Here is a 12,278-nt window from a genome sequence, read left to right as displayed (position 1 = left end):
GGGTTGATTGGTCCCTTCTAATTCATAAGCTATTCTCTCTTGGCATCAATGACTTGGGTGGCTTCTGTGACACTAGACATCTCCAGTTTTCCTCATCAGGCTTTTATTATTTCTCAGCTGGCTCCTCATTCATTATTTTCTCTAAATGAAGGTTGGATCTTTTTTCCAACCTTGTGGCTCCATCCTAGCCCTCTTATAGCTCCATCCCACACCCAGATGAAGGTCCACCACTACAGAAAGTAAGTTTAAGTAATCACCATTTGGAATGGTCTGCTTTTTCTCTTGGCCAACAGAGTACATTTAATCAAAGGCTAATCTAGACATATAATTAAGAGACCGAGTATCAAGCATGCTAAATGTTGGCATACAGAAATTTTGACAAATAGGAGAAACTGAAAGCACAGTAACCAGAGTGAGGTGTACCGTCAGGGCCGGCCCCAGGACCATTGGCTTTCCCATGGCCCCCCTTTGGTCTGGGAGGCTGCGTTCTTAGCACCGTGAGCACACTTCACTTTGCAATTGCCGCATTTGCGAGTTGCAAGGATTTACTTCAAGAAGGTAGCAGTGACGTCCATGTAACTGTGTCAGCAAGACTCGGTGCCATTATTGGAACTGAAAGATCAAGCATAGTCTCAGCTTCAGTTTTCTGAAGATAGAGACATTTTCTTTCACTAAAGAGGCACAGAAATGCAAGAATTGGTTCCATTGTAAGCATTCTCTGTATTCTCTGGCACCCTGCTGGTGCTGACCCTGGCTTTTCCCTGGGATGACAGCGGGCTGTAGACTCAGCCTCTTAGTGGTCCCCATTTCTCCCTGTCTTGTTCTCTCTTCCTCTTCCTTCCTTCCACTCTTTAGTTCCTTCCTTCCCCTTCTTCAGGGCTTCCTTTTTATTTCTTCAGTTTCTCTTATTCCTTTCCTTCCTTTCTCCCCTTCTCCTGTCCCTCATCCTTTTTATTGTCTTCTTTCATCGTTCTTACATAAGCAGAAACAAAATAGAAAGATCTACGTGAGCTTCTGCCCAGCTGTTAACCACCATCAAAGGCTTGAGTCTACCACATGGCCTCTGCCTTTCCTACTTGGTGGTCTTTGCATCCATCACTTGAAACTTGAAGAACCTTAAAATTCTTGCCTCAGTTTTCCCTTTGTCAACAAATAAACATAGAAGAGGTGGAAGCAAGGGATTAGAAAAATTGGTTTGTGGATCCATGCTCTAGAATGACATTTTCCAAGGAGTCTTTACCACCAGGTGATATATATAAAGGTGGCCTCCCTGCTTCCTGAGCTTGGGTACTGTTGATGTCCGTCTTCGCAGTGATGATGACAGTTAGAATAATGGTTTAAATGATGAAAACTAATATTTATGGAGTGCTTGCTACGTGCCAGATCCTGTGCTACACATTTGATACATATTTTATTTATTCCTCACGCCCAGTGGGCCCATATTAGAGGTGAGGAAACGGACCAAACAAGGTTCAATTGCTTGAGCAAAGGTTGCAGGACTCAAAGTATGGGAGTAGCAACTCAGCTCTTCTTAGCTGCCGTGCTCCATCCTGCAGCGACACTGGGGTTCTTTGACTACGTTCATATTGATGGTGAGCCGCAGGAATGCCCTGAAACCATAGTATCTGATCTAATAACACTGCAAAGTAATGATGGGTGGGGAGACTGGCATTCATTGGCCTGTGGGCTCAACTTGTAGAGGAGGTCAGCTGGGTACATCTTAGGATGAGAGCCTTATAGGAAAGCGTGGTAAGGGCAGCTCATCATTGTCTCTCTCTCTCTCTCCAGTGTGTCTACTGGGGAAGCCTGAAAACTAGGGGTGTTTTCAGGTGGGATGACCTAAGCACCACAACTTTGGAAGAGCCTTAAGAGACTTCAGTGGCTTCTTGCTCTTCTTTCTAAGGCAATGCACTGTTTAATTTTTGGAAAAAAAAAACATGCTGTAGTTTGTCTTCAGTGCGAATGAATGGTACAAAACACTGGGTTGGAGCAGAGGAGAAGCAGGATGGCCTTGTGTGGGTGAAATGAGCCTTGGCCAAGGGATAAGCACAGAGGGACCTCCTCTTCTGCAGGTGGGGGTGGTGTCTCTGATTCTTAGTAGAGGCAATGCCCAGGAGGCCGTGGATGCTGTACGTGGGGAACTGCATGTGAAGGAGACGACAGCTGGCAGTCTGTGCTGACTGTCTTAGAAGGGCTTCCAAGATGTATCTTGTGCTCTGACAAAGTTCCTTCCAGAGCCTAGCTGGAGCTGTATGAGGACATGGGCAGTCAAAAACAGGAGTCTTCCGACAGCTCCCTGACTGGTGACCTTGTTTCTACCTTTGCCTCACAAGATGGACCTCATTCAGATGTTAATCAGAATAAGAAACTTCCCCGAGTGATGGGCCACCCACGGCTTCCCACCTCTCTCTCTTCCTAAAAACCCAAGACCTTGCAGGGGCCTAGGAGGCTCTGCGTGCTCTGCCCCTGGTTATCCTTCTGACCTCCTCCACTGGCCTTCTTTGTTGAATAAATGAATGACTCTTGAGGGAACCAGGGATCGTCCAAGGTGCTCAATAGTGTCTTTTTAACAAATAAAGAAGGAGAGACTTCCTGTTTCAATGGCGACACTAGAGAAATGAAGGTTAGAAACGAAAGGCATAGGGACAGTTTAGTGAGTGGAAGAATGAGGGTAAATGCAGTCTCTCAGAACTGCTGGATGCTAACCTAGAGTTGTCATCATCTATTTGTTCATTCATTTAACAAGAATTTATTGAGAATCTACCATGTACCAGGCACCAGTCTAAAGGCTGGCTGTCCATCAATGAACAAGCAGGCAAAGTCACTGGCCTCTTGTGGCTGACATTCTATTAGGAGAAATATACTACAACAAAGTAGACAAAATGATAATTTCAGGTAACAGTACATCCTATGAAGAAAACTTCACTGAGTTGCAGAAGGATTGGTTTAATTGCAGATCCCACTCCTTCCTGGTTTTAAACTCTGTCCCCCTTTCTCCTGTGCTGAAAATGGTACTGATCTCAAAGATGAGTACGGTTTAAACAGTCTCGCATAGTGTGAATATATCGTCTTGTCTTCCTTTAGGTTTTTCCTCTAGGCAAATAAGGCTTACTTTACGGATATTATTTGAAAAACAAACAGTTTGGCAAAAGAAGGCCCCAGAGTGGTGACTTCTGTGAATCTGTTCCTTATTTAATCTTAAAACTCTAGTGAAATGTTTCACGGATACAAATGGCAATTTTAGGATTGTTTTGATAACCAATTTAATAAAGAAGTCAAACGTGGAGTAGAAGCTTCTTCTTGCCTTCACACGTTAATACATCCAACATTATAGTTAAAAGAGATCATTCTGAAAAATTTAAATTGAAGAGGTTCAATTTCTATGTGATTCATCATTACTTACTTAATTTTCTCAGTACCAATTTTGGCCCCTTTATTTTCTGGTTAGTGTTAATTTGTTATGGCAGTGATAGAAAATAAATACAGGCTCCAAATCAATAGGATTAGCTTAGAAACATAAATGATTAACAGCAAAGTTAATGGTTAACAACAAAGAAATAATGATTGCAATGGATGAAGCATTCAGAGCCTTTCTGATACTACCCACTGGGGTTACTAGTGACCGTGGGGCCTGGATTCATTTTCTATCACTGCCTTAATAAATTGACACAAACTAGGAGGCTTAAAACATTACAAATTTATTATCTCACAGCCTCCGTAGGTGAGAAGTCCAGGCAGGTCTGGCTGGATACTCTGCTTAGGGTCTCACAAGGACCAAAATCAAGGGATGGCCAGCCTGAGCTTTCATTGGAAGTTCTGGGAAATAATTTGCTTCCAGGCTCATTCGTGTTGTTGGGAGAATTCATTTCCATGTGGTTGTGAGACTGAGGCCCTCACTTCCTTGTTGGCTGTCAACTGGGGATCATTCTCCACTTCCCGAGGCGTTTCTTGGCTCGTGGACCCTCCCATCTTCCAAACCAGCACCAGTGGGCTCAGTCCTCCTCATGCATCAGATCTCTCTGACCTCCTTTTCCCACGTCGTTCCTCCCTCCAGCCAGAGAAAGTGCTCTGCTTCAGAAGGGCCCCTGTGCTTAGACTGGGCTCGCCCAGATAATCCAAGATTTTAAGGTCAACTGATGAGTAATCTTTTTTTTTTCAATTAAAAAAAATTGAAGTATAGTTAATTTACAATGTTGTGTTAGCTTCAAGTGCACAGCAAAGTGGTTTAGTTATACGTGTATATATATATATATATATATATATATATATATATACACACACACATATATATGTATATATATATTATTTTCAGTCTTTTCCATTATAGGTTATTACAAGATATTGTGTATACCTGTAGTTCCCTGTGCTCTACAGTAATCTTGATTACATCTGCAAAATCCGTTTTCCCAAGTAAGGTAACATATTCACAGGAAAGACATCAGAGAGTGGGAGATATGGGGGCACACATTTTGTCTACCTGAGAAATAGCCTTGTCAACTGAGACAGACCAGATAACCTGACATGGAGATGGATTTGAAACCTATACACTTTCGTTGAAGGAGGAAGTGGTATTCTTTAAGTATATCTTCTATCCGAGCCATTGCAGATTAAAGACACCCTCGGTGTTAAAACAACAAAACAGAACTCGCTTATTTAGTAATGTGAGACGTGGCCATTGAAGAACAAACTTAAGTAAACGAGGAAACGCTCTTGTCCTGTGGTAGAACGCGTCTGGAGCAGAAGGCAGGCAGCAGGATGTGTGAAAACTCGAGAGAAGGCAGCCCAGCTCCAGGTACTTGCTTTGCTCTGGAGCAGTTTCAGCCTCTTAATGGCAAATGTCTGACTTGAAATGATGGTTTAGAAATCTGGATTCTTCTGTGAGCCTGGAACTCTGTGTAAAATCTCCAGGGCTTTTTTTCAATGCCAAGTAAATCAAAATTAAAAATAATGGGAGCACCAAAACTTAATATATTTGGTGCCTAAATTTGGCTCGTGGGCTGCCAGTTTATGTTTGAGTATTTAATATGATAGAAAATACTTGAATTTTCTATCGAACGTTGAGGAATACTCGAGGAATTGGCTTGGACAAAAGATGTCAGAGTACTCCAATACAGTAAGACTAGGAAATGTTTGGCTTTGGCTTCCAGATTTGAGAGTGTGCCTTAACGATGTACTTTTGTTTTCTTTGCCAAGCAAACAAACAAAAAACCAAGGAAGATAATTAAATCTCTAATGCTATTTCCTGAGGGTTTAACCTTACACAGGTGTTTAGAATGCCACTTTTTCTTGGGTGGTACTCAAGTTTGCACAAGCAAAAGGGACCAGGGAAAAGTGTGATGAATTACCCACGGAACTGGAAAGAGTGTGAAGGAACAGTTTGGATAATCCAAGCGTAGCTCCCAATCTGCAGTAAATGACATTTGTCTTCAGAGATTGGGAGAATGTCCTTTAAAAACACTGATTTAAAAGAATAATTTATTTTACAATATATCAAAGTGCACAAGGAGGCCCAGAAAGCTTGTTCTACAGATTGAGTTTGAGGTTCATAAGGTTTTTATCATTGTCTTCCACTGCATGGAAGCAGGGGTAAAAAGATGGTGTGGTTAAGAGAATAGCTCTGAGTCAGACTAATTGAACTTTGAATTAGGGCTCTGACACTCACCAGATGTGTGACCCTTGGCAAGGTTATTTAACTTCTCTGAGACTTAGTTTCCCCACCTGCAAAATGGGATCATTAACACCTAACTCAGTGGTGGTTGTGAAGATTAAATGGACAGATGGGCTTAAAGCACTCGGGTTCTTATTACATGATTCTAGATTGGGACACCCAGCATTTTATCAACCACCATCACTTCTCATGCAGTGGATTTAAAACTGACAGAACGTGGAACTGCCCATATCAGACCAGTGTTTATCTGTTCCTTATTAAGTGAAGCAGTGAGGACATAAAGGAATGGTATAGTTAGAATTTGAATCCTGGGTTGAAGCTTCATCTCTTCTTGGCCTGTTGCTGCCTTAGTTGAGGTGGATGGAATTCCAGAAATCCCCAGCATGGAATGTTGCTTTTGGAATTTTGTGCCTAAGGACCTGGATCCAAGCATGCTTTTACAACATTCCAGCCTAGCTGTAGGAATATGGGAAAGACACACTGTATGAGCTCTAGATTTCCTTTGTATGAAATACAAAACCAAGGCTTCTTACTCACAATGGGTTTGAAAGGATTGCTTGAGACAACATATATAAATACTATTTATGGATTTGGAATCTAAATGGTTAGCATGTGCTCCTATACCTACTGGGCCATTTTCTTTGGTCTGGCATGAGTAAGAGAAAAGCAAAATGTGAAAATGACTTGAAGCACAAATGTGAAGATGACACCCAGCACAACCACTAGTGAATCACTTAATAAATATTTATTGAGCATCTATCCGGTTTCAGCTATACGAGGTGTCCAGGATAAAAACAAAACACACACATACCAATTACACAGCGCCTAACCTCTTGGAAGTCAGGTTCTAGCTGGGAAGATAAACATCGTAATGCACTGTGATACACACGCTGATTCAGGTTCTTCAAAGTATTGGGCTGGCCAAAAAGTTTGTTCGGAAAACCTGAACGAACTTTTTGGCCAACTCAATAGTTTGGAGAGCAATGGGGCAGTAGATTCCAGGAAGACATTTTAAATGAAAACCATTACAGTATTTTCCCTTGAGGTCAGTATCCAGGAGTTGCTCTAAAAGATGGAAAACACTCAACCAAACAAAACCAGATGTTTACTTATTGCTTTCTTAAACTTTACTTATTGTATATTCAAGTGAGCAATTCCATGGGTATGTCCCCAGTTTTTCCATTTAGGGTCATCCTTCTAAAAATATTACATAAGATTTCAAAATACAATTAGAAAAAAAGAAATTTACCTGCCATAGCCCTAGAGATGACATCAACATTGATTTGTATACAAAAAGACATGCACAAACCCAGCTCTTCGGCCACAGCACATGGCCACGTGCTTATAATTGGTCAGAACTGATGCCTAGGTGAGGGTTACCATAACCTTCTCAAACTGCTGTCGTGAGTCAGAAAGTTCTTACTTAATTTAAGATATTCCAGGGCTTTCCTGGTGGCGCAGTGGTTAAGAATCCGCCTGCAATGCCGGGGACACAGGTTGGATCCCTGGTCAGGGAAGATCCCACGTGCTGCAGAGCAACTAAGTCCACGCTCCACAACTACTGAGCCTGCGCTCCAGAGCCCGCGAGCCACAACTACTGAGCCCATGAGCCACAAATACTGAAGCCCACGCACGTAGAGCCCATGCTCCACAACAAGAGAAGCCACACAATGAGAAGCCCATGCATCGCAACGAAGCCCACTCACCACAACTAGAGAAAGCCTGTGCACAGCAATGAAGACCCAATACAGCCAAAAATAAAAACAAATAAATATTAAAAAAAAAAAAGATATTTCAGAAGGTGTGTTGCAGTTTTGATGACTTATGAAATACCATAAAGTATTTTAGTAAGGTCAAGCTTAGAACTAGATTTCAAAGAAAAAATATTAAATTTATAGTAACCCCTTAAATCAAAATTAAATGCTATTGTGTTTTCACCTTTTAGGTGAGTAGAAAAATTAGACCAACAGCAGGCAAGTTAATTACATAATTCTAATACTAATAGTCTTTTATAATATAACAAAGAACAACTAATAAAGTAAGTTACTATCAATGAGATCATTAGCAAACATTTTATAGTTTTATAACTATTAATGATAATGGATTGCAATAGGTTTAGAAATAATTGAAATATAGACATTTAGGTATTTAATATTTATTAATGCATATTTTGGGGGGCTTTATATCTATTGCCTTTTATATTATTACATGGAGCTACTACATATAATTATACGTGAACGAGCCGACTGAAAAATCATTTCTTTTGAGTTTTAATAATCTGAAAACAGAAAGTATACTCCTGGACCCTTGTCTGTAATTGATGTCTCCTATTTTCATGCTCCAAAGGCCTAATGATGCATTAAGAGTTCTCCATTTTTGTTGGTTTGATTTTCTATTGAGCAACATTCCTGAGAGTAATAGAATGAAGTAGGGAGGGGAAAGATTGAGAACCACCCAAGACTGGCTGCAGTTATGGAAATAAGCAAATGATGGGAAATAATTCAGGTCATTTTCATTTTTAGTTCTTATCAGAGATTCATTGCATTTAGATATAAAACACGGACACTATCCCACTATAAATTCAAAGCTACAGTTAGATCAGCAGATTAAGAACTACCTCAAAATGGAATTATTTTATCATTTTGACTTATTTCCCTTATAGAAGAAGAAATGCCAATTGGGATGCAAATAATAGAGGATTATCTTCTCTCCTTAGAAGAGTTAATGATATTAATATTATTTTGTGAGGAATTTGCTTTGGGGGTTGAGAGTGATCTTATTAACACCAGACTCCCTTGGCTAATCATCTCCTGACTATGGGATCTATATTAAATCCTTTTCTATTTATATTCCTTGGCAGGCTGTTATTCATTGCTGTTGTGGAGATTTTGTTAAGTAATAGTTCTCTTGAGAAATCATGGGTGCTTTTTCATATACTTTTTTTTTTTTTTTTTTTTTGCGGTACGTGGGCCTCTCACTGTTGTGGCCCCTCCCGCTGCGGAGCACAGGCTCCGGACGCGCAGGCCCAGCGACCATGGCTCACGGGCCCAGCCGCTCCACGGCACGTGGGACCCTCCCGGACCGGGGAACGAACCCGTGTCCCCTGCATCGGCAGGCGGACTCCCAACCACTGCGCCACCAGGGAAGTCCCCATGGGTGCTTTTTGAGGTCACGATCTCCCGTGAGCTTAAAGAGAGGGCTATACATTCTCTCTGCAGTTAAGAATCCACTCCGTACCCATTTTCTCTAACACATACTTGATTTGTAAGGTTTCTGACACTCCTTTCTTCCAAGAACTGAAGAATGATCTATCACTCTTTATTTCGTGAAGTAAAATTGATTAGAGGAAACAATAAACATAATTCTTTAAGCATGAAACCCAATATAGTTTGAATACTTGGCTGAGCTGCCGTAGCAATCCTCGTGTGTTCGTTCTCCGGAGACTTGCTGGGCTGTGCCATAGGCCTCCTGGTAAACAGTCCTCACAGTATTTCTTTTAATGCTGGAAGGAATTTCGCCCTTGGCCTTTGTTGTTATTGTTTTGCTCCGACATGACAAAAATCCATCACCTTCCAGATATTGATACCTGTACATTGCTGTCAGGTCATTGCCAGAAGAGGAAAACCTACCAATTCAGTGCTGTTGCTGTCCTTTAACATCCATATAGAGGCTTTAATGATAGCCGTGGTTTTAAAAAATTGGATTAATTGAGCAGTGCTGGCGAGCAGAGAGCCACATATTAGATTTTACTGGGCTTCGAGGGCCACCTGAAAGGCAACTCCCATTTCGAAATCTGTGGACTTGAAGCCATCTATTTTGAGACAGAAGTCAGCCCAAATGGATGAGGGGACAGTATAGGAGGGTCAGTAAAACGTGGATTTTAAAAGATATCTAGACTTCGTTTCAAATCTTACCTTTACTACTAACTAGCTGTGGGGCTGGAGACAGGTTACTCCGTCACTCTGAATTTACGCTTTCTCACCTGGGAAAGGGATGTAACGACACCTACCCATGAGAATTTGTTGAATTAGATCAGCAGGGTACCTGGCGTCATACAAAGTGAGTTCCCTACACTCATTTCCTTATGGGCACATGTAGATTTGTATCAAATATATCCCCCCTACTTGCCCGCACAGTGGCCAACTCCACTATCAGAGCAGCATGAAGACCAGGTAAGCCTCTCACTCCTCTAGGTCGGGTCCTCAGATGAACGGCATTGGCGTCAGCTGGGAGCTGGTGAGAGAGGCAGCGTCTTGGGCCGGACCCCAGACCTGCGGAGTCAGAGGTTGCATTTGAACCAGGTGACTGTGTGCACGTCGAAGTTTGAGGAGTGCTGGCGTTTCTCTCCTGACCAAGTCCATCCTCTGTGCTCTGCGTTGTTGGTGTCTTTTCGGTGTTTCTTTGCCACTCATCTGTTGTTGGGTGATGCTTGGGGGACGGACACCTGTGCGTGGTGCCGAGGAGTGCAGCTCACGTCCCTGCACGTCCAGAGAACAGCCCTCAGCTCTGGGCCTGGCACGAGGAGAACCTCAATAAATGTTTATGGAGTGAAATGGAGCTGCCAACAGGCAGACAAGCAGACTCTCGCATCTGTTCTGCAGACACACGGCAGACCTCGATGGGCCTGGAGAGAGATGGATGTGCCCGAGGTCTTTGCCAGGAGGCATTACCCATGCCCAGCGGGGAGGAGGGCCTTGCCCACGGCCGCTCCTGCAGGGAGATCTGTGGAGCTTCGGGGAGCCTGGCAGATGTGTGCAGCCAGAGCAAAAGCCAGGGAGCGCCCTCTCTTCCTTCCGTGCCCTGCCTGGCAAAGGCGGGTGCCACCATGCTTCAGGGAGCAGTTTTCTTATGGTGATTGTCTTTCTTGCTCGTAAGGGACAGAGGAATGTGCTCAATGGCAGTACACCAGTGTCGTATTTTTCCACATCTGTGACTGACTGGCCTGCGTCTCAACTCTGTTCTCTATGGGTGTCAAATTTCCAATTTGCTGGTTCACAGGCTGGCACAGGGTATGGGTGTGGGGACAGCGCGGCGGGAATGGGAAGCTGATATTGCCCTGAGGACGATGAAGTGGTGGGCAGAGCTTGCTGCCTTGGGCTTCGGGAGAAACCGGAAACTAGGATCCTAAAGGTTTTGGGAATGAATTTTATTGCATGATCTCAGGCAAATCAAATGTGTCACTTTTCTCATCTGTAAAATCGTGATAAATATACTTAAGCCAAGCTCCGTCAACCGATACCCAGAGTATATTTCAGTGAAGTTCACTCCAAGGTCGCTGGACCCTAGAAACCCAGAACCTGCCTCCCCAGTGGGTCAGTGCCGTAAAGCTCCTCTTCCCCTTGCTCTCAAGGCCAGTCTCGGCAACACTGTCAAGTCAGGAGACATCCTACCTCACTCTCTGACTCTGCTCTCGCCTAAAGAATCTGCTGAACTCGGAATGGCCAAGTTGTTCTCTTCAGCAGACTCCTCCTGCATCCTTGCTGTACCATCTCCTCCTGGTCTGCTATCCCTCAGTCAAAACTCTCGTTTACCGACCTGGCCGATCTCAGCTGGGAGTCAGGAGGAAAACAGTCAGATGAGCACACATACAAAGTAGAATCTCCCCTAATTCTTGGAAGGACATTTTTTCTTTCTAGATGGAATCTTTATTTACGGAAACATGCAAACAATCTGAGTGACATGTAAAGTGGCATGCAGAATGACGCAACTGACAAAGGGTTAATCTCCAAAATTTACAAGCAGCTCAGGCAGCTCAATATCAAAGAAACACCCCAATCCAAAAATGGGCAGAAGACCTAAATAGACATTTCTTCAAAGAAGATATACAGACTGCCAACAAACACATGAAAGGATGCTCAGCATCACTAATCATTAGAGAAATGCAAATCAAAACTACAATGAGGTATCACCTCACACCAGTCAGCATGGCCATCATCAAAAAATCTACAAACAATAAATGCTGGAGAGGGTGTGGAGAAAAGGGAACCCTCTTGCACTGTTAGTGGGAATGTAAATTGATACAGCCACTATGGAGAACAGCATGGAGGTTCCTTAAAAAACTAAAAATAGAACTACCATAGGACCCAGCAATCCCACTACTGGGCATATACCCTGAGAAAACCAAAATTCAAAAAGAGTCATGTACCACAATGTTCATTGCAGCTCTGTTTACAATAGCCAGGACATGGAAGCAACCTAAGTGTCCACCAACAGATGAATGGATAAAGAAGATGTGGCACATATATACAATGGAATAGTACTCAGCCATAAAAAGAAACGAAACTGAGTTATTTGTAGTGAGGTGGATGGACCTGGAGTCTGTCATACAGAGTGAAGTAAGTCAGAGAAAAACAAATACTGTATGCTAACACAGATATATGGAATCTAAAAAACAAGCAAAAAAATGGTCATGAAGGACCTAGGGGCAAGACAGGAATAAAGATGCAAACCTACTAGAGAATGGACTTGAGGACACAGGGAGGGGAAGGGTAAGCTGGGACAAAGTGAGAGACAGGCATGGACATATATATATACTACCAAACGTAAAATAGATAGCTAGTGGGAAGCAGCCGCATAGCACAGGGAGATCAGCTTGGTGCTTTGTGACCAC

The sequence above is a fragment of the Phocoena sinus genome, chromosome 4 (genome assembly GCF_008692025.1).
Source record: "Phocoena sinus isolate mPhoSin1 chromosome 4, mPhoSin1.pri, whole genome shotgun sequence".
Lineage (NCBI taxonomy): Eukaryota > Metazoa > Chordata > Mammalia > Artiodactyla > Phocoenidae > Phocoena > Phocoena sinus.
Note: the sequence above shows the minus strand (reverse complement) of the source record.